We start from the raw sequence: 23,201 nt of genomic DNA, 5'->3' as shown, positions 1-23,201 counted from the left end.
AAATGCTTGAAAGTAGCTGGATTCCCTCTGCCCCTTTTAAAAGATGAGGTGGGGGATTGAGATGTACTGGAGTTGCAACAAGTTTGTTGCAAGCAGGAAGGAAAGCAGCCGTGTGTGTCTACCTGCGTGTGGTTGGGCTCATGGAAGGTCTGGCCTGTGGGTAGCTGTGGCAGCAGCCTGCCTGGGTGCTGGCCTGGGAGGTCCTTCGTGTTCCTGCTGCTGGAGGAAGGTGCTGCGAGCCCTGTTCTTGCTGCAGGGGGTGGTGTGCTGTGCTGGGGGCCTGTTGGTTGGACTGACTGCCTGAGTGTGCTGTTTTTGAAGGCTGTTTCCATTCTTCCTCTGTGGAGCTCCCGATATGCCTGCTGCAGGCTGTGCTGTACCAGCGGGTGCAAGAAGCACCTAACAAACGTGCACCTTAAGGAGAAATCCCTTGGGGAAGGGTGAAGTGGCCCAACTCCAAGATGTTAAGCCCCAAGATGCTTCTGGGGGGTCTCTACCTTCCCAGCTGTTAACCTTGCTAATGCTCCGCTCGTGTGAAGCGCTGCTTTTACTCCGGTAAACTGGTGTGTGCTCCCCAGGCTCCTGAGCGAGCGGGTTCGGGGGGCTGCAAGCCACGGCGGGTGGCCTGGCTGGTCTGTCTGCGAGGACGTGGTTGGGGAGTTTGGGAAACCTCGCTGAGATGGCTCCTGGAGAAACACAGCAAGAGGGGATTTGTACAAAACCGGCGGGTGGGGCGGTCCTTATTGCAGGAAGGTGGCTCCTAGGGGTGAAGAGGCTTCCTCTGCAAGGGGGAAAAGTCAGCAACCAAGCTCGGCAGCTTTTCCCACTCGGCTCTGCGACTGCACTCCTGCCTGTATTTTCTTTTTTTAATGCACGGAGTGTCGGTGCCGAGGCAGGACAAGCCTTTACGACGAAGGAAGCGTCGCCTGCGATGGGCGCTGCAGAAGGCGAAGGGGCAGGGGTCAGACCCCGAGCTGGGAAGGGGCCGTGGTCCGTGATGGGCAGTGACTGCTCGGGGTGCAGTCTGCAGCTCGCCGGCGCTGATAAAACACGAGCTGGGGCCGTGCCAGGCGGGCGGGGAGGCGGCTGCTGAGCGGTGCCAGCCGGCTGGTGCTCCGTGCCAAAGTGCTCTGGGACCCGACCCCGGTGCCGGGTAGAAATCCGCAATAGCCTGTCTTGGTGTAAATGGGGCCCTGGGTTGAAGCCATTAATCTCTTCTGTTTGGGGTTGTACCCTTGCCAAGGAGTGGGGAATAGCCTAAGGAGTGGGGCCAGCTGAAGCACGGCTCTCAGCAGACCGAGGCCGTTTGTTGAAGCTGTTTCCACTCAAATTAGGACAGAGTGAAAGGGCCTGTGGATGGTGCAGCCAACAGCACCTGAGACTCTGGCTAATATCGCCTGCTGAAGGCAATTTGTCTTTATCTGATGGCTTTAAGTGCAAAAGCTGGAAGGAGCAAGGTGAGGGGACCAAGTGGCTGCGATCAGCCTGGGGAAGGAGGGTTTGATTTCCTTCTCCTGGCTGCCAGCGTTTTGAAGGGGAGCCAGGAATGCTGTGGGCTGTGAAACGTGTTTGTTTTGCTTCGTTGGGTTTGTGCAGCCAAGTCCTCGTCGGGGCTGTCACTTCCAGGGAGGGAAGATGCGAGGGCCGCGTTTTGAACACCTCTGGGGGACTATTGCAAGGAAGGGGTCCTTCCCAGTCGTTTTAATAGATGGAATTTTTTTTATTAAAGTCAGGGAGGGTTGTTTTTTTTTTTTTTGGGCAGCACAAATGGATTTGCTGGCTGGAGCCATAAATGGTACAAATTGGGGCTGAACTGAAGCTTTCCAGTGCCAAGCATCTCACACAGCTCCAATCAGCTGGGGAGCTGCAGCTGAAATCTGCTTTTTTTTTTTTCCCAGCTCCTCTAGGTAAAAATACATCAAAGCTGTGTGTCCCGCTGCCCGGGTCCTTATTTAGGGATTGGGCTAGATGTATAAACATCACTAATGTGTTATCATTTAAGTCTCTATTTTCTGTTCACATGCGACTCTTCAGCTCTCATCTATAAATAATGCATCTCAAATTGTGCCTAGCGAGCTGAAGTTGTTTGTTTGCAGATATTTTTGGTTGGAGGAGCCCTCTTGGCTTGCTTGTCTTCCTTACCAGTTTATGTATCTTGACATGTCATTTCCTTCGTGGTCTTTCCACCCTTCCCACCCTCCCAAAACGGAGCTGCAAATGAATAATTAAAAACAAAAGGACACAAATCCCTATCATAAATGTCTTTCACATTGGGTAAGACATGGCTTTGGGGGGGTGGGAGGAGGGATGCTGGTGTAATCTACAACTCAAACGCTGCAGACAAACTAACTCGTCACGAGAGCGAACCTGCTTTATGGCGTGAGCCTCTCATCTTCTCTTGGTGGATGCTCTGCCGTGCTGCCTGCCCTTTCTTGAGCAAGTAGCTCGAGGGCTGTGACGTGGTCAGCAAGCCCTCCTCCCCCAAAGCCTGCCGAGCGGCCCGCGCTCTCGCCGTAGCTGCGTGCTGTCGGGTTCATCCCGGGGCTCCCTTGTGTGCAACGAGCCGGTGGTGGCTCAAAGTCAGCTCCCAGCTGAACGTAACTTCGAGTCCCTGGGTTGTACTGAGCCCTGGTTCTAGCTGTTGTTGATAATTGGTCCTGGTTATCGTTAACAGGTCTATTTAGTCTTTATTAGGACTGAAAGGTTTTTATTAGGACTTGAAGACTTTTATTAGGGTTGTGTGCGCGTTGATCTGTCCAATTGCTGCGGCGTCTCTCTGGGAACAGCTCACCCAGACGAGTCTCCTATTTCCCCAGGCGGTCTAACTGTACAGTCCCTGTCGTTGTGGTACCACCCTTCAAATAGCTCGACCTTCCAGTTCCACGCTCTTCTGCCAAAATAATCTCCTCCTTTTCTCTGGTTCCCATTATCGAATCGTGAAGCCGTTAGTTCTCGTAAGGGCGCTGCTGCCCAGGGCTGGGCTCCGCTCAGACCTGCTCGCGGTTACTTGTGCAGCCTGGGGCAAAGTACAGGGAAACGAGGTACGGGGTTGAACAGCCCTGTCAAGGAGAAGTGATTTTTTTTTTGTGTGTTGGATCATGGCGATGTGCTGGGGAATTGGGGTGCTGTGCCTTCAGCGAGGGGGATGAGGCAGGTTGGGGCCTACCGCAGCTGTGTTCTGCCACCTCTGTCAGACCCTCGCAACCCAGGCAGTTTGCACATAATCACCTCCTGAGCCTTAATTGTTAGTGCAGGAGACCAAGTGGTCTGTGTCTGTAGCGGAGCTGGCGATAGTGCCTGGCATGCTGAGGGGTGCTCGAGGCACTGCCGTGAGCGGGGTGGCTGGGGAGGGAGGGAGGAGTTTGGGGTGGGAAGGGGGCAAAGCACCAAGGAGTTGGAAGCTGGCTGGGTCCTGGTAATAGTATATGAAATACTGGCTCATGCTGAATGAGGAGGTAGTCTTGGCATAGTTCAGTGACGAATCTGACTCTTAAAAATGTGTGGCTTTTCTTTAGATTTCCTCTTAATACACTAAATAATCTCTGGCTTTGACATTTTAATTGTACAGCCCAGATGTAAAAACTTTCCACCAGATCCTGGCAGAAATCCCAGTGAACTGTTTCAAATAGAGAAGTTTTAAAAGGGGGGGGGAGTGTTTCTTGCACTTGTAAATCCTATTGTTTCAAAGTTTATCAGCTAATATCGAGCTCTCCAGGCTTTACAAGAAGCAGGATAAGTGTTGCAAGTCTCTGCAATAGAGTGGAGATGTGGTGGTGGTGCTTTTTCCTGGAAGGGAAGTAAATGGTGGATTTGGTGGGTAAGGAGAGGGAAGTTTTGGGTGTTTGTTTGGCTTTTCGTGGCCAGAGGCAGATGCCTGGTCCCTGGTGTTCAGGACTGGATGTTACGGTTTTAGTGCTGCTGCCCGGAGTCTAATCCCCAGGTACCTTCCTGCAGGGGACAGGCCTCTCCATCTGCTTGGTGATCATACTGGGCTTAATTCCTTCTGCATCCACCCTGGTGCCAGGAAAGATGGGGAGTATGCGTAACATCTAGAGAATGCACGTCAGATCAATTATGTAATTTTTAATTCTTTTGAGCCTGGTCGCTCTAACAAGCGAGCTCCTCGAGGGGAGGCATCGCAGCCCCGAGCTCCCACGTGTCGGGAGCGTGCCTGGGGCGGTGGGGAGCCCCTGTGGCTGTTCCCTCCCCCAGAGCAGCATCCTGGCTCTGTGTGCGTGTCCTGGGCTCTCCCTTGTAGATCCCGCTGCTGAAAGTGGAGTCTGAATACAACTCACGGATCGTCCTGCCCAGCTGCTGGGCTTTTGGTGTCACAGGCTTTATGGGACAGGGGCAGAGGAGGAGCCTCCGCTTGCATTGTGCTTGGCCACACGTTTTCTTATTTTTCACAGCTTTAAGACTGGCTGTCAGTAACGTGGTGAGGGCCGTAGGAAGGGAGGGGAGCTGCTCTGTCCTTCTGTCCCTTCCTTTCCCTACTGGCATGGTGTTGGCTTGGCCCCGCTGCTCTGCAACTCCCGCGCGCAGTCAGAGCGCCTGGGTGGCAGGGTGGAAAGAATTGCCTTCTCCGGAGCCTGCCCCAATTCCCAGACCGAGCGTTAATAGAGTGTCAGCTATGATTAAAGAAGCGTGGTGATGGTCATCCCTCTTGCTCAGTGGGATGCTAATATCGGGCTAACCAAAGAAAGGCTTTTGCACCCGGATTGCCTGGAGCACGGTGTCTCGAATGTGGTGTCAGATCAGTTCAATAGCTTTGGGGGAATTGCAGGCTGTTGTCTGAATATCGCCCTTGTTCCAATGGAGACTGGAAAACCAACAAGGGAAGACAGGACACAGCAAGCCCTTGTAATTGGGCTGGTAAATCCAGAACACCCAAATGGGATTTGAACCCCAATCGTGCATCTTCCCAGTATCCTACAGAATGTCAACTGATGAAGGCATTGAATGCAGGGAAGATGGATGGGTGGCAATAGAGGGGCTGTAAATGAAATTCCCACGTGGAACATGGGGCTGGAATAAAGCAGGAAGAACTGGTCTGCAGGCACAGCCACGGCTGTCGGTGAGGGCATCTGGAGCTCGTGAGGGCTGGAGCAGAGAAGCCTTGCTGGGAGTTCAGTGCTGCTGTAGCAGTGGAGAGAGGAAGGGGATTAGAAAATAGCTTGCAGACCCCCAGTGGTACGGCCAAGCTGCCCGTGGTGGTTGGCGCTGTGGTTCTGGCACGTGGGAGTTCATCGTGTCTGCTCTGTGGGCACATGGAGCGAGGGAGACGGCGGCACTGCTCGGCTTGTCTGCTGCAGGCCGTGCAGCTCTCCTCCGGTGCCATTAAATACTGACCAGGAGGAGTGGTGGTGGTGGGTTTTCTGTTCGTACGGCTGGGCATCAGATCTGTAGGGGCTCTCGCAGGGAGCTCTGGTGTCTGACATCGCAGCGAGCCGTCCCTGGCGCTGTGCTGACATCTCAGGTTCCCATTAGCTTGGAATCGCTGTTAGCCTACTAATTGTTTCCCCCACACCCTTTTTCTTTTGCCTGCGGGAAAACGTGTGTGTTTTTGCAAACCCTGTTTGTTATTTAGCTCTGGCTTCACAGGATGCCTGTGAAGATTGCTCTCCATGAGAATCGCTTGCAGATCGTTTTCATTGCGAACAGAATCCTGCAGTACATCCATGTGCAGCCGGGTCGGCTTCTCCTCGGAGCATATGTAATGGTTTCTAGATGGCAAGGAAAGTCAGAGATGAAATAGATCATGACATGACATTTTCAAAGTTTATGAAACAATAAAACACAGTAATCATGGTTAAAATTTGATAAATATGTGGTGGTGTTTTTCTAGCACAGAATACAGTTCTGCAATAAACCCTAATTAATACAGTCTGTGTTAAACAGATTAATTCCTTTTAAATTCAGAAACTTTCCATGCCCTGAACTCAGACAAACTTGCGTTTTAGCAGCCAGCGTCTAACCCAAGGAGCGCAAATCTTTTTGCTCTTTTGTTGTTTTTTAATGTATGCCCTGAGCAAGGACCAAAAAAGGCTCGGGCGGCGCTGGGTGGCATCGGGCTCTGGCTGCGTGCACGCAGCCTCCTTCCTTGCTGTGAAGCATGTATAGCCTAACATCTGTCCACATGGGATGTGTGGGTTTGTTTTTTCATGTGGGCAATGTTTTCCCCACCAGCCCTGATGCTTTTCCACCCACGGGCACAATTCCTTGCCCCCTTCCCCCCAGGCTGGAGTGTGTGGCTGCAGGGAGACACAACCGTCCCTGGGAAGCGATCCCAGTGAGGCGAGCTGCTGGAAGGGGTTAGAGCTGACCTCAGGGCCGCCTGCAGCTGGGAAGGTGCGTGCTATTTTCTTCCTGCTCAGAAATGTAGTTAGGAGCCATTTGGCTACTCAGCCTTTGGTAAACCAGGATTTCGGAATATGGAAGCCATGGGACAGCAGCGTGTGGTGGGGACTGCGTTAGGGGACCTGTGTGTTGGCAGCAGGGAGACCACTCATGTCCAGGGCTGGACTTCCAAGGCCGTTTGTGCATCAACACAAAACTCTTCCTGTGGTGACATCTAAAATTTGTCGTATTGAGCCTTTAGTTTCTTGAAAGCTGGAAGGGTGCCTGGGTTTTTGCATTGCTGAAATGAACTTCGTACTTGCTATGAACACAAAATGGATTTGCTCTGAAAGCGCACCTTTTCACCTCTCTCCAGCTGTGGTTTTCCTAATGTGTGTGTTTGAAACAGATCAAACTGCCAAGGAAAACATGAACTCTTCCACGTGCTGGGAAGGGAGGATTAAGTTCTGCGTCCTGATGCGATGGTGGCTGGATTTCACGCAGGTAGTTCAGACCCGGTAAAATTCCATGGTTGGGGAGAGAAAAGTCTGCGTTGGCACTGACGTGGGGCTCGAGGGCTGTGTACGCTGGCTCTGGTCACGCAGATTTTGTTTCCCTGGAGCAGGGATGCCCGGCCTCGTACCACCGGTGGAAGGAGCCCCTCGCACAGCTGCTGCTCTGCTGTAAAACTCCTCAGGTGCATGACTTACAGAAATGCTCCTCTGAGGTGCGTGAGAACTGCACAGAATTAGGTGGAGGCTATACTTACCAAAGCTCTGTGCTGGTGCAGCTTGCGCTGTGGCTGCTGGAAGCAGCAGTAGTGGTTGTATTGCCTCTGCCGTCTGGCAGCGGTGCCTGGGCTGGGGCCCGGGGAGGCAGTGCAGTGGTGCAGCTGGGCTTGGGGGGGGTCCCTCCTGGCTCAGCGAGGCTGGGGGGGTTCAGAGAGCGCTGGGCGAAACCAGAGCTGTGCGTGGCAGCAGCCCCCTGCCCACGGTCAGAAGGCCTCGCTGGCCGACAGGTGGCTGCTTGCTATGGGAAGCCAAAGGCAAGCTTCCCACCGGAGCAGGGCCTGGAAATAACAATTTAAGCAAACGTGTCTGTGAAATTCAGCTTACTGGTACTGCAGCCTGTGCTCAGGGCTGGCTCTGGTCTGCCTCCGCTCCACGGATGTGATTAAGACCAACTGTCCCAAGAACGTCGGGTTTGCTGCAGGGCAGTTCCAGGTAGCTGTATGAATCCTTACAGGCACAACTGTGAATTTAGGATGTGTGACTCAAAACCTGATAACGTGCCACTGGACGTTTCCTGAGGGAATATATCAATGCCTTGTTTGTTTATTGAACCGATTGACTTTATCATGTCCACAGTGTTCACGGCTGTCGCTGGAATCCTTCAGGCAGGCACATTAATGTGTTTTCACATACCTAAAGTTTTAAAACCTAATTGTTTATTGAGTGTTTAGCCATAAAGAATTGTGCCAGACTGAGTTTTCACACTGATGTCTGTTTACACCATGAGCATTTCTGCCATGAGCGCCTTGTGTTAGGGCACTGCACAGCCTGGGCTGATCTCACTGCCTTCTCACCGCCCCGTACGCAGGAGAGGTCAGTGTGTGATGGTGGCGTGCCTCACTGGGCAGGATTCAATCAGGTTGAGTATGAAACACCTACAGACGTGCTGCTTCTAAACTTTTCAAATTTGGATGGATCAGATGTCCTCGAATACCTCCAGCAGTCAGCAGGCTGTCTCTGTGCTGGGCTGTGCGAGGGCGCAGCAGCACTGGCTGCCAGGAGTGTGCTGTGCCGTGTCCTGAACCCCCGAGGCAGCAGTCTGGCTGGTTACGAGGACAGCTGCGGAAATGCACTGAGGCTTTTAAGTCTAAATTAATTTAAAGAAGTTATCCCAAGAAGGAATAGGTAGTGAGAAACCCAGCGAGTGAATAATTTTCTCTGCTTAGGAAGGTTTCCATTTTCTTTTTCCTCTGAGCACCAAAAGGCCTTCTACTAATTCTGACCTCTGAGTCGAGTGAATGCTTTAATTAATGTGTGTGTCTATTGCTTAACCACGAGGAAAATCACTTGGAAAAAAGGTTGGGGTTGTTTGGAAAACTAAATGGCTTGAATGGTTTCAGCCTGAAAACAGCCCCGTTGGCACCAACGCTCCCCTCCTTGCCCCAGCGCCCTGCTTCTGTAGGAAGTGCGGCAGTGAGAGAGGGAATCCAGTGACCTTTGAGATGGCTGACAGCGTCCTTTACCCCTCGGGACAAAATACAGTCCTGAATTTCTGTGCCCCTTGTGGGAAGGAGTGGTGGTGGTATTGAGAGACTCGAGTCTGTGCCAGTGTACCCCTGCAAATCGGGGCAATGTATGATGTTGCTTAGGATTTGCAAATAAGACTGAAAACTGACATAACACAGCCAGAACTACTGTCAGGAAATTAACACCTCACTCCTGAGATCTCGTGTTGGTGATCTCACATCTCCACCTGCTTTGCAGCTGAATGCATTTTTAGATGCACGAAGGTGCCTGTGATTGCTGGGAAGGCCTCACTGCAGCAAACATTCCTTCCTTTTTCCTTCCCCCAAAGGTCAGTAGCTGCAAATGTGCCGGGTGACTTACCCAGCCTTAACCAGGCTCCCTGTTAGTGGCGTGATACACCCCTGGAGGTATCTCACATAAGGTTGCGTTTTTTTCCCTTGCTTATCTTTTGCTTCCTCTGGGAAAACAACTGCTATCATCCCGTGCTGTGGGAGAGTCGAGAGCTGCCGGTTTTCCTCCTCTTCCCTTCGCGTTGCTCTGGCTTCCACCTGATTTACCTCCTGGCTCTGAGTTTCGTCCTCATGGCGCACGGCCCCAGAGCCCCTGGGGTCTGTGGTGCTGGTCCCCTCGCTCCAAGGGGACGGAGCTCAGCACCGTGGCCCTGCCGAGTTACGTTTGCACCAGGTAACTCCAGGCTTTGGGCTGTGAGCCTCCGAGCTCTGCCTGGCCCCTTGGGAGGGAGGTGCTGGGGCTGCTGTCAGTGCTGTGGGTCGGTGTTAGGTGGGCATGGGTTATTTAGGAGCACGAATGTGTGTGAAGCCTGACCTCTGCCAGGCCCCTGTCTGGCCTGCAAACGAGCACGCCTGACATCTGTGAGCCCGGCTTCAGCCCCAAAGGAAACTTGGGGAAAGGCAAAGAGCTGCATTCTGCTATGAGGGGTGGAAAAACAGAGCTTGAAAAAGCAGAGAGGAAAAACCCGTCAGCATTGCGCTCATCTATGCCATGAACTTTTGCCTTCTGAGCTGGAAGCTCGCAAGAGCCAGGCGGTGGTCTTACCTGCGGGACGTCCTCGGGACCGAGGGCGGCGATCTGACTCTCCAGGTGGAGTCCTTTTTCTGCCCCTCTACCTGCAAGCAAGAGATGAATAACGAGGGTTTTATGCATGAGAAGGAACTACTCCTTTTGAGTAATCTGTACTAGAGAGAAGATTGTTTAAGTAACTGCTTGTAGTGATTAGTTATGAGTTTTTGGATTGAATCAACAGCAGATGTTTCTTTTGCATGACCTGTATGGGAAGGGTACGTGTTTTCATGCTAGGCTGACTCTTCAGGGTACCCCGGAGGTAAATCAGATGTCTTTAAAAGCCCTAACCTGCCTTGTGCCAGAATGCCGTCTGCTTGTGAAGTGAGTGACAGACAGCTCTGCTGGCCAAGGCAGCCTGGGGTTTCCATAAGTGATTTTAGGCTCTTGCAGCCAGCAAACATCAGGATGTGGTTTTCATACAGGTTTTCGTGCTAATTGAGTCATACATGGGAAAAAACTAACGTGATACAAAATCACCTTCATTTTCATAGACTGACTGGAGGAAAAAAGTTGACCAGAGGTTGTCTTTGTGGTTCATTTCAGGAACTGTAGGCTAGCAAATAGGAAGACTTGTTTCTAACGCATTACTTCATGTAGCTGGTTGTCTGCTGATTAAGTTTTATAGGTCGTCTTGGGCAGCTCAATTAGCAGGCGTCCATGTGAGTGGACAGATGAAATCTGTTTAGGTTAAAATGTAAAAATCTGTTCTTTGTCACAAGTATTTGACTCTGATTTATGTGGCTGTTCTTTAATTCTTTTTGTTCCTGACAAATGATGCCAATTTGGCTGTTCTGGAATCCGTGATCGTGATTATCTACAGCAGAAATACAGGACTGCAATGCTGAAGTTGGGTCGGACTGCCTTGCAAGAACATGTTTGAACGTGGCTAATCAGAGAACAGGCATCTCAAACTGCTCCCCCCGGTGCACGAATACCTCGTGTCCTAGGGACTGGGGCAGGACAGAGCTCTGTGGGAGCCTGGGTTGCTGGCAGCCGGTACCGCGCTGGGGTCCTTGCTCCAGTGAGGTCTTGGATACGCTTGGGCAGCAGAGCTGCTGGCAGCAACTTTCCTGTCACCCACGGAGCTCTGCCTCACACTGAAGAAATGGAAGCTTCAGATTTCATCATGATTTTTCTGAATTGGTTGCTGGACTTTGTTCTGACTTGCTTGCAAAACTTACCTGCAGTTTCTTAGTAAGCTCTCCTGAATAATATAAAGATTTGGCTTAAATCCTTGCTTGTTTAACCTTTTTCTTCCATCTCTACCTCTCCCGGTGTACAAAAAGCTTTTAGGAACCTTAGCGGGGAGATGTTTCCTGATCGGTATATTTCTCTTGGGAAAATATCTGGATCAGCTGTAAAACGCGTATGAAATCCCCAGAAGACCGTTTCCTCTGGAGTGACCCGCTTTCATGGTGAACACTGAGCACACTCCCAATAAGATACCAACTGGTTCCAATTTGCTGAGAGAATCCGTGCCTGTGCATGATGTGTTTTCAGGGAGAAACTTGCCAGATGTGTTTTTCCTCGGCTGTTCAGGGTGGTGATGTGGGAGTGGTGTGTGGGGCTGGGGGGCACGGGGACGGCCCCGCCGTGCATGGGGGGCACTCATGGTAATGCTCACCTGGGAGAGGGGAGAACCAAAGGAAGTGCCGTGAAGTCCTTTGCAAGTGTCCTGCTCTTAGCTCGGCAGGCTGGGCTGCTGTGTACTGACACACAGCAGTGTGCTCAAAGCCCAGCTGCACAAAGGATGTCTCTGAGTTTACTGAAAAACACGGACACTTGGTCATGCTGAAGGCTTTAGGAACAGTAGTTAAAGCGAATCATCTTCAAGCCTTGGAATCTGTATGCGGAGTGTGGGTGTGTTTTGGGGAGAGACAAGGTGTGCATTGTTTCTTCCCCCTTTTGTGTCAGTCGTGCACTCGTGGTGCTGGTACGTGTAGCTCCCAGGGAGCTCCGTTGAGGAGCACGTTGTACACATGCTGCAGACAGGGACCCGAGGGTTGTAATCCCTCTGTTACTGCAGCAGGGTTTTAAAAAAAAAAAGTAATCAAGGTAACTCTTTCTGACTTGTTTGTGTGATACAACAAAGAAAATGAAGTTGTTGCTGTAAACTCGTTTTCAACATCAGCTGCAGGAGGTGGCAATGAAATGGCCTGGATGCACGCAGGGATGTCTCACTTCTGGCTGCCCAACTCTGTGTGGTTCAGCTCAGCGTAACTGTCTGAGCAACGAGCTCGAGCATACTCGGAGAGGAATCTGGCCCTTCCTCTGGGGCTGGGTCAGTGGCACCGAGGGAACCGAGCCCGTCTGGCTCTCGGCTGGAAGCTGCGCGCTGCAGCGCTCGGTGCCCCTCTGCTGCCGGCTGCACAGCGTCGCCTGCTGCTGGCGTGCCTTTTCCCTCAGCACACGTTGTGCTTGCGATATCCAAATCCTTTTCTAAAAGCTCGGCTTTAGCCTGATGTCTGGAAGGAGATGTCACACGTGGGGCAAGTGGAAAATGCAGTGAGTTCTGGTGTTTCAGTTGTGGTCCCTCTGTGTCCCTGCTGCTGGAAGCTGTGAGCCGTGAATAAAGTTTTCCTGTTCTGAATGTGAAATGTAGAAGTCTGTGGGAGATGTACAAAATACTTCATTGCTTACAAATATTTGCAGCTTGTAGAAAGGTTTTTCTCAAATCACGTTTTTCTTTGAGTGATCACAGCAACGTGACCTCCATGTCTAATTGGGGTGACTTAATAAACTCCTGCCTCGCGACATAAGATCCACTTCACATGGTTTAAAATGGATGCAGGCGTTTTCCAGCAGTTTGGGTTTCTTAAAGCAGAGCTCTCTTAGGAATGGATGAAATAAGCAGGCATCCCTTCTTGAAAGCTCAAAGGTGAAAATTGCATCATTATGAAACGGCCACCGGGAGCTAGGCCAGAGCCCTCGGCTTCAGTGGTGTGGGGAAATGCATCGGCTCTGCTTAACTGGGGACGTTTCTCAGGAACTGAGGTTGAACTCTGCAGACCTGTGTACTTTCTGGTGCTGGGTGCTTGATCCCACAAGACGAGCACTTGAAGCCTGCTTTCTCTTTCGCTGCAGCTGTAGCCAGCTCGCTGACAAGGCTCTGCGCCACGTTCGGTTATTAAGCACCCTGCTATGACATGTTTTATGTCTTGACCCGAAGACTTATGCCTGTAAAGTCTTTATTAATGATCCTCTGGTGTAGGGAAACCCGCTGTGTCTGTCTCTCCATCAGCGCATAGATTTCCTAAGTGATCTAAAATGATAATTGAAAAAGGTCCCACGGTTGTCATCACCCTTGAGCCAGTCAGAGACGAAGGCAGATGATGCAGCGCGTTGGGGCTGTTCTCTGCCAGTTGTTGCCTTGTCCATGGGGGTTTATCTTTTCTCCTTGCCATTAAAGTGGGTTTCCCGCTGTCTGTGAGCGGCCTGGGTCCTGCAGGTCTGTGGTTTAATTACACATAAATCTAAAAGTGATTTAATAAAGGTCCAAGGCGTTGGTGTCTTCTCATGCCTCTCATTCTTGCCTATGGCTTGCCTTGGCTCTGGGGCATCCCTGGCTCCAGGGCGCAGCTGACTATTGCCCACGGGCAGCTTGGGAGAAGCTGGCTGCAAGGGGCAGCTTCCTCCCCGGGGAGGTGCCGCTGGGGTAAAAGCGTTGTGCTGAGCCTTGCCTGGTGTTTGGCGCTTCCTCTGTGATTTTTAAACATAGCATTTCCCTTCTGCATTCCACTGCCCAAGCATCTAATGTTACCCCAGTGCTAGCTTAGTGAGTTCTAAGGGCTGCAAACATTTCATAAATATTAAAACTCAGGACTAGTTAAATTTCAGTATGAGAACGGCGCTTTAATTTTTGTGAACTATGTATTCCAGATCCTCTGGGGAGGATTTTATTTCTCCTAATGCTATGGTGTCAGTTTGGCAAAGAGGGGCGTAAATGGATTTTTTTTCTTTTTCTGGTTTGTGTATCGTTAGCTGGGCTTTCCCTTCCTGTGGGGAGGACCTCACTTGGCTTCCAGACTTAGGAGAGACCCTGGGGGGCTGGAAGCTGGATAGTTTTTTTCGTTATATGTGGCTGAAACTGAGTCAGGGCCCACAGGTGTGACTTTACATGGCTGCTCTTCATCTGCGCTTCTGAAGTGGAGTGGTGATGGAGTTGTTCGTGAAACACTGATGTGAACAACTCATTTGGTCCAGCTCTAAGTAAAAGATGTATGGGCACAGAATTCCTCATGTTCTGTCTTGGTAAGGTCAGCACACAGGATAAGGTCTCCAAAATGAGCAAGACTAGATGATCCAGGGTGGGATTACAGCAGCATAAACTGGCGTGGTAGCAGTGGTACCATCTGCAGCCTCCTGTCTGGGCAGCGATGGACATCTCACAGTGCTCCGGGGGTGCGGTTTTACTGAGCCTTGCTGTGGAAGGTTGTGATGTTTAACTGTCTGCATTGTAAAACCTCTCATCTGCCTTTAGACATCCCCACATGCCAGCAGGAGAAAACAAGGTCTCTTGTTAGGCACACGTCTGGCTGTGCCCCTCCAAGGGGGCTTTTCCCCCTCCTGCATATCACAAACTGCTGCAGCCCTGCAGGCCCTCGGAGCTACTGTTCCTTATGTTGTGATAAGCCACAGCGCTCTAATTCTCTTGTGAAACTCATTGTTTGAGTGTGTTTAGGCTGGAGGAGCGTTTATGACTTTTTGATGTGGTCTGATTATGAATATCATGTGTTGAAAACATAGATAACTTTTTTTAAACAGGCAGCACATGGGGTGGAAGGTGGAAAGCTTTTTTTCTCCGGTTCCACAGGGGAGGCACTCTGCCTGACACCAGCCATGACTCTGGCGGTTCACTTCAGGTAACTGCTCGGAGGTTTCCTTCCCACTGGTTCATCTTTAAAAGAGCCTTCAGGAAAAAACGGATCGCGGCTTCGTGGAACTGCACGCATAAACCATAAAAACAAAGCAAACAGGGAGCTAAGTACCAGTTGTTTTCCTAGACTTGGGCTTTGAAGTGGGTCCCAAGTGCTGTATACAAGTCTGCATTCTCATGTTTTTTGCTGTATCTGCCCATTTTTCTGTCGGTCTCTGCTTGCTCGCCCCAGAAGTCATGCCTTGAGTACCTTGTGTGGGGCAGTGTGACGGTAACCACTTCCCTGTATTGTGAAATTCTGTATCTGGAAGTGCATTTGCAGGAGATCAGGTGAGACACCTTTGCCTGTTCCCTCAAGGTATTCAGCTCGTGAGGAGCCAGTGGCTGCTGCGGGTCGTCTCCAGCACGGCGTTGTGAATGGAGACAGGTAAATCCAGTGTGACCCCTCCAAGATGTGTGGGTTCATGTGCATGTAACTGCCAGCAGAGCTGGATCTGCTCTGCTGGATCTAATACCTGCCTGAAGAACAGGAAAATTAGTCCTGTGAAGTTTCGCTACTGCCAGGCTCGTTCTGTTTCTGTATGAACCTAGGGTGCTTTATCATGTACAGAAAAAATCAGACTAGGATTTCAGAATGTGAGATTTCCGTGAAGCCAAGACATCAGTAAATGCCACGGAAAAGTCAGGTAACTCAGTGCTGGCAACGCTTGTGGTTGCTGAAGCAACTTTAGATGTATAAAAACACTTTGATTAACACAAGATAGCTGGAAAACAAAGCAGGACTTAACGCTGAGTAAGCACAGAATAGTGTTCAGTATAGAATAAGTCCCCCTTGATTTTCCAGCTATCTTATTTCAGAGCACTCCAGTCTGGTAGGTATCTTTTCCATGCACAGCTGCTCGTGCACCGTGTTTGAGCCGTGGCTTCACTTTGAGCTCTCCAGTGGCTCAGCCGAAGGTGTGTGTGGTGGGGTGGGTCAGGCTGGGTACCAGGGAAGGGTTTTTTGGGAGGGCTCCCCGGTGAAGTGGCTGTGACCCGGAGCCTCTCACAGTTCAAGGAGCGTTTGGGCGATGCTCTCAGGCATAGGGTTTGATTTTTGGGTGGTCCTGTGCAGAGCCAGGAGCTGGACTCGATGATCCTCATGGGTCCCTTCCACCTCGGGGCGTGCTGCGATAGCTTTGAAGGGGAGCGGGCTCCTGCGGCGAGCGGGCTCCGCCGTGCTGCCTGGGCGGGACAAGGGACGGGAGAAACGGCGATTCCCTGGAAAGCCTCTGTAAACTGGTGTGCTTGGGGGTTCATTCTTGCTGAAACCCGAAGTGGTAACACCTGGTTTTAGTTGTTAAAGGAGCTTGTTGCCTCCACTTCTCTATCAGGAGACCGTGACATTTTCCATTACTTTAGGAAAGAGTTTGAGAAGTTTGTTTAACAGATGTACTACTGTGGACTTCTTCCAGTTTCTAAAAATACAAGCCCTGTTTTCTAGTCCGAAAGGATGTTTCCAGGCACTAACTGATTACACTACATTTTGCATATAGTTCGGTAGTGTGTGTATACATTATTTTTTCCAAGGAAAGCCCAGAACTTAAAAGTAGTCGGGAAGGAGTCACGGGTGTAAATTACTGCTGCACCACCGAATGTCACCATCCTGCGTGCACACGGTTATGTCCGCTTCTGTAACTGAGACCTGGTCCCGAAAATCTGGCTTACCCTATACATTACAGTTAATTGTACCTTTTTTTGCCTGTGAACATCTGATCGACTCCGCACATGATTAGGGAGAACTTTCTGAATGCCGAGACTTGATGCTGACAGCCGGAATCAATTATGAAACCTAATACGAGATTAAAAGGTTCCTGAGTATATTTGTAATTGAATTGTACAAAATGCCTGATTTGTGCACTGGACAGTGCACAGAGACCACAAGCACAAATGAAGCAAATTATAATTCAATTATATAAATGCTTCCAGAGCACTTCAAATCACATCTTTAAGGCCGCTTAAAGCGGAGAAAATGCTTTTGCTATTTTCTTTCAAGGTACAAAAATAAGCTCTTATCTGAAGGGTGTCCTCTGTACTGCTTCTGGAAGCAAAAGAGAAAGGAGAGAAAACAATCATTCACGGCGATGAAAGGCAGTCCACTTTGGAGCTAGCTTGCAAGCCCTGTTCCAGTTGTACTGGTGTTTCATGAGGTATCCGAGTTCAGTCCCCTGCAGAAGTTGTCACCAGCTAAGTCAAGGCTGACTTAAATTTAATTCAATCCAACTTGTTCCTAGCTTGGGATTTTTATTTTTCCTTTTGTTTGTAATTTGTTCACGTTGAACTTTTTTTAAAAAAAGAAAATATCAATGCATGCTTGGAAGTTTATCACAACATTGTAATATTTAATTACCCACCAGCTGCTTGGTTTAGCTGCATGAGAAATTTAGTCCTTATTAGAAACAAGTGCCTAAGCCCTAGGAGGGGGAGGAAATAATTCTGAACCCGAAACAAGAAACCAAACCATCAGAAGCATTTGCAATGCGAAGGCTGGAAATCGCTTTTCTCTTCCCAGAAGGTGATTTGTAGCCCGACATCACCACCCGCAGCAAACAAGCGAGGGTGTAGCTGTGTCCGTGGATCCGCGGAGCTGCAGAGAAGTGGGGGAGGAGATGCGGAGCCAGTTGGGCTGGAGACTTGCAGGAGCCCAGGCAGCCTGGCTGGGAGCGGGATGCTTGGCAAGTTGCAGGAGGAATAAGAGGTCTTGCTTGACTTAGGTCTGAGGCTGATTCGTATTGTTTTCTAGCAGGCTACTATAAAAGTCGATAAATTCTTCTGAAATAATTTATTTTCCTGATGGGAGAGGTGAACGTAACGTGGCGTTATACTGCCATGGAGCCAACAGCAGAAGACTGACAGTTGTGCTGGGCTTTCTTGGCCAGGCTTCCCAGCTTGCTGGGTACTGGTGGTCCCTTGCGTGCCCAGTTAAAATATATATAGATATAAATATATACATATGTATGTCCTGAAAAACGTGAGGGTTGGGAGGGGTACGACTGGGCAGGCTGTAGCCACTCAGTAGATACCACAGGAAATTGCTTAATGAGAGCAGATACAGGCATATATCTGCCTCTAAAAAATGCTTGGCGTGCGTGCTCCCAGATAACGTGGGTTAGGCTGCGCTTCGGGGGGACGCAGGGCAGAATTGGCACCGCCGTGCGGCGTGCCTTAGGAAATAACTGCCGCGCAGATAAGGGAGGGCAAGGTTGCCTATTAATTTTAATTGTAAGTGGTGAACAGGCTTGCTGCTTACTTCAGGGTATCCTAAGGAAAAGCCCCGTTCCTGCGCTGCTGGTAACTCGCGGACGGATCTGAGGGAGGGTTTGTGCCTCGTCCGGCCCCAGGAGCCTGCCTGGGGATGCTCCCAGCGCGGGGCCCCTCGCCCAGGAGGGCCAGCGTCGATCTGGGCGAAGGCCTCTGATGCGAGAGGTTTATTTCTCAGCATCGGATTGCTGCGTAAACAAATCGGGTTCAGAAACAAGCTGTCTGTTTAGATATTTAGCCCAAACCTTCAGTGTTATCCAGCAGAGTGATGACCATTAGTGCTCGTGTTAACTCTTGTGCGAGTCCTGCATAGATGTGGTTTACCCTGCAGCTTTAAATGGCTGTCACCTGCGCTCCATGAATATTTTAATTAAATCACCTTTTCCACGCCATTACGCGCAGTTTTTAGATGTGATGATATCAATAGTATTTCACAGATGTGCTCGGGACAGCGAGCCAGCCGTGCTCCCCCCGCAAGTCTCTGAGTCGGCGGAGCCGCAGCAGCGAGGGGCTGAACGTGGTGCGTTCAAGGCAAAAATCGCGCGGCTGATAGCTCTGCTGGTTGTGGGAGGCATTCCCCAATGTTCAACATCTTGCTCCTTTCAGTTTCCTCTTTTGAAAGTCCTGAAGTTCGAGAAGACCGTGTGATGAATTGCCAAAGCTCACATTTTAAATTACATTCCTTCTGGGCCGTATAAGAAGTAAACGAGCATCATGCTGCTCGTGCATTTCTTGTTCACTTTATTACCTTCTGGTTTCAAAAGAAGTGATTTTTTTTAAACTGGTGAAATTAAATGCGTTCTTTCGCCAAACTAATGCATGTTCTGATGCAGTGGGGAGCGGTGCTCGGGGGTGAGGTCTGCGCGCTGTGCGGCTCCGGGCTTCCAGCAGGGCGGGCTCAGGGAGGTGCCGAACCCAAGTCACCCACGGGCACCGTTCCCCAACTGGAGGCCAAGGTGCTGCGTAAGCTCTCTAGGGAGTGACTTAACACATGTGCTCCTGTAATTACTTCTTCTCTTAATTGCTTTCTGCCTTGATTCTCGTCCTTCAGCATGAGCAGTTTGTTCTCCAGCAGTGCCTGCAGTTGTGCACTCGCCGCCTTTGCCTCCCTGGGGATGGCTGCGTGAATCCAGCGGCTTTTATGAGAGTTCTGGCTCTCCTCTGGCCGCCCATGCCTCATCCTCCTTTCTCTTGCTCTCCAGGTGCAAAAGCAGCAGGGCAGGTGTCCTTGGGTCTCTGGCCCTGGGGATTTGCTCAAAGGAGTTGCTTTGTAGTATTCTTGGATGTATTTTGACACTAACCCCTCCCGGCAGGCAGCATCTCTCAGCAGTGTGTCTGCAGACTGCAGGACCCGGGCTGTGCAATGGCTTGGCCTTCCACGCAGATATCCCAATGACAAAACCACGACCTGTTGTTCTTAGTTCTAAGTTTTTCTTCTTCTGTAAAGTCCTCATCTTCTGCCTGTGCTATGCCTTCACCGGGCAACAGGCTGTGAATAAGACCACTGAGAATTAAGAAGAATCGTGCGTGTGCTTGACTGGGAGTTGGGGCAGGGGCAGCCGAGGTGTATCGGCACCGTACTGGGTGGTGCTACTGGGTTTGGGGGGAAAAATCTGTAATCTACCCTCAACTTGGGGGGAAGATGAAGGGTAGGGGCTCTTCCTAACCTCTAAGCAAAGCGTTTGTTTGAAAAAAGCTCATTGGACTTTCCAGAAATGCAGAAGCGTTCTGCCCAGCACAGAGTTTTACAAGAAAATAATTTAATTTCTTAAACTCTGGTGCTCTTTGGTCTGAGAACGTTGTTCCAGGACAGCTAAATGTGCTGTCTGGGGAAAGTCTCCTGAAACACTTTTGTTTCTCATCTGTTAAAAACTCCACTCCATTCCCTTTCCTACCTTAGTTAAACTGTGAGGGTAAGTACAAATTTATGATGTTTTTGTGCCCAGCTTGAATCTGCGCTTTTTATGAGCGATGTTATACATTTCCTCAGCTCTTCCTCGCCTGGAACCATCAGGAAAGTTCCAGCGCAGTATATCACAAATGTATGGTTTAGCTTCTCCTTGCAATAGTAACTTCATTTTTTTATTGCCTTTTTAGCCTCAAATTAAGATGTTTGCTAGCTCCCATTCTCCAATGCTTAATTAAAAAAAGGGGGGGGGGGGAGGAACGGACAGCAAGAGAAATAATAAAACTATGAATGAGTTAATTTAGGAAATGGCCCTAAAATACCTTTTGGCAAACTTTTCCAGGAATGGGCAACGTGCCACAATGTGTCTTTGGAGCTGCAGGAAGTTTAATTCTCTAGAGCTGATCAAATTTGCAAAGCTTTGAGCTCATAGCGGCTCGGTTTTGTGGTAGGTTGCTTCAGCCCGGCGATTTGTGTCACCTCAGCCCTTCCGGGGTAAAAGGGAGAAAACTCTCCCGGTGCAGGAGAAGTGCTGCTGCTCCTGGCAGCACCACAACCCGGAGCTGGGGCAGTTTTATGCTTATTTCTTACAACGTGCACAGAGGCTTCATGTCTTAGTCGGTTGGCGTGGTGCAGGCGGCAGAGGTTGAGCTGGGTGAGCAAGGGGCGCGGTGCAGAGCTGCACAGCACCTCCGTGCACGGGGTGGATGCACCATGTGTTGGGAATCGGCCCTCGCGGGGGCTTTGGGGCCCGGGGGAGGACCACAGGCTGGTTTGGGTTCGCTTCACAGCACACCCAGCTGCGGTGTGCGGGCTGAGCTGGCACAGGGCTGGGGCTGAGGGCTTGGATGAGGAGCCGAGGCTGAACTCGGTGCAGCACGGTGTGGCTTGCTCCAGAGCCACTGCTGCGTGTGTGAGTGGGGCTTTCCTTTAGAAGTACACAGAGCTTTAAATAAAAACCAGCTGTGATTGCTTAACTAAGTATGCAGTCCTGTAGAATTGCAAGTAATCACCTATGCCCTGTGCTGGCTGCCCTAACCTTTACTGCTGCAGGTTCTGTCCTTGCAGGGCAGAGGGGCAGCGAGCGTGTGGTTGTGCCTTTGCTTTAGAGCAAGTGAAGAAGGCAGAGAAGTCATCGCCTGCACTTCTGGGTGGGAAAGCTGCCTCCTTTTCTCCTTCCAGCAACGAATAAGCTAGAAAAGAAGGTGCTGTTGAACGCTGACTTGGCCGTGAATGATTTTCACAACTAACTTTTCCATTAAAGAAGGTAGGCCTTTTGCAGAGCAGCGATGGCTCTTCCCCGAGCCCTGTCTGTAGCAGGGCAAGAGGATGTGTAAGAAAATGAAGCAAACCAGACCCTGACCTGCTGCTTTTTATCTCATTGCCGTCGACCCAACTGATCTTGATTGTTGACTTCTGCGTTCCTGCAGTTTACTTGTTTATCTGAGCACGGGCCAAATCAAACAGCCGCAAAATGTGCCTTTAATCTCCAGTGATAAAGAATACCTTGGAGAGGAAATTACATTGTAATGTTGGGAGCGGAGGAATAACTCCAGAGAAATGCATGCGAAAGCATTGCTCTGCTTTTCTTAAACTTTTCCCATCACATTTTTCTCACAGTTCCTCTGAAGGGGCTGGTCGGAGGGGGGAAGGGGAGAGGCAGGTTCCCGCTTGCCGTTTTTGAAAGGAAATTGCAAATTATTAATTAGGAAGATAACTGCTCTTAATTCCCCTCAAAATTTTATCTTGGAACATTAGTTTCTTTCCTAAATGATGTGTTGACTCTGCAGTGATACAGCCTTTTTTTTTTTTCCGGGAACAATTTAACTTTGTTCATACTTGATGCAATATGCTTTAATTAGCTTAAAAAAAAACTTTCTTTCCCCATATTTCGAGCTATGAGCTGGGGGTGAGTTATTTTGACTTCCTGACCTATCTGATTTGGGGATCTCAGGATTTAGCCCTCAGATTCAGGCCCTGAGGAGGGGATCGGACTTCACTGCCTGGCCCATCTAGCCAAGCGGTCTCCCCTCTCCCAGCTGGAAGCGCTGATGCCCACGTGTTCAGAAATACTCTGCTTTTTAAGTAAAAATAATTGAATAAATTTTCCCATGGGATTTTCTCTGTCAGCCAGTGGGTTCTCTAAAACCTGGTTTGTGTTTTATTTCCCTCTGCTTTTAACTCTGACCCTGCATTGCTCGAAGTTTTACAAGAAAAACTGCCTTCCGGCTCAGCTGATGCATGGAAAACTTCAGGCCTCTGCAAACTTGGTTTCATAAAGCTATTTGCAGCTGAAGAATGGGATTAAATTGGAAATGCCATCCAGTCCTAACGCTCCCTGCTGTAACCTATGCCCGCACACATACAGTGCCTCATATCTGTACCATAACCTCTCGCCTTACCCGGTGGCTTATCTCGGCATGGAATTCCTGCTTAAATATTTTCAGTGAGCAAGTTAAAATAAACTGAGGGGTAATTGCTTTCTATAGCCGCTTGTAGCGTTTGGCACTTGTAGGCTCTATGGAGGTTTTATGAGGCATTTCAGCCTCATGCTTTAAATTGGTAACCCGAGGATAAAGCTGGTATAAGCTTAAGCAGAGTCAGTTTTAATGAAGCCACTTCTGTGGCTGGGACTGAGGTGCAGCAGAAGGTGAATGCCCCACTGGCACTTTGATTCTGCCTCTGCGAAGGCATCGCTGGGATGGTGCTGAGCCTGTGGCCACCCAGCTGGCCTCAGGGCTCGTGTTTTGGGACAGGAGAGAGCGTCCGTGGCGTTGAGAGCACTGCTTATGTGCCAGAAAAGGCTCCCCTGGGTTAGGTGACAGCAGCTGTGGGTTTCTTGCCTTTCACCAGCCCTGTGCCAGTGTTGGCAGTGTGAGTCCCGGTTTTGACTGTCGTTTTCTGTAGCTGCCATTTCTAGTCTCCATGTAGCGCTCAATGTTTTTGGTTTCAGCCTTGTAGAAGTCAATTGATGCATTAACCCGGTCTCTCAAGCTCATAAACAGCCTGGAAGTCAGAGGAAAGTAGCTGTTCCCTGAAGAAAATCCTCATATCGTGTTACTGCCTGTGCTCCGAACCAAAGCTGGTCTCAGAAATGCATTGTAGAACAGCTCTGGTGACCTGAATCCCTGCTTAGGATGGGGTTGGAAGCAGGTTTCCTGTTCTAAGGTGGGGAACGCTTTCACCAGAGAGCTTATTTGATGTCTAAGAACAAAATTTGGTATTTTGAACCCAACCTGCTGACTTTTGCCTCTGATGTTCTGCTTAGCCTGGGAGTTCAGGACATGGAGCCGGAGCTATGCATCACAGCCCCAGTCTTCTACAGGGCTCTGGGAGAAAAACGTTATCCTCCCTATGTTGCTTTTAAGTCGTACATTCCCATGGTGACTTATGCATTTCATCTCCTCTGACTCTCCAAACAGAGTGAGCTGTTGTGCTGAGT

The 23,201-nt window shown here is 50.1% G+C and overlaps 1 protein-coding gene across 6 annotated transcripts in view; it reads left to right on the top strand.

Annotated features, from left to right (window-relative positions):
- COL23A1 (collagen type XXIII alpha 1 chain) overlaps positions 1 to 23,201 on the top strand; it is a 173,851-nt gene that overhangs the window by 18,196 nt on the left and 132,454 nt on the right. The window lies entirely within an intron of this gene.

The sequence above is a fragment of the Anser brachyrhynchus genome (assembly GCF_964034855.1).
Source record: "Anser brachyrhynchus genome assembly, chromosome: 14".
NCBI classification, from domain to species: domain Eukaryota; kingdom Metazoa; phylum Chordata; class Aves; order Anseriformes; family Anatidae; genus Anser; species Anser brachyrhynchus.
Note: the sequence above shows the minus strand (reverse complement) of the source record. Positions and strands in the feature narration are given on the sequence as shown.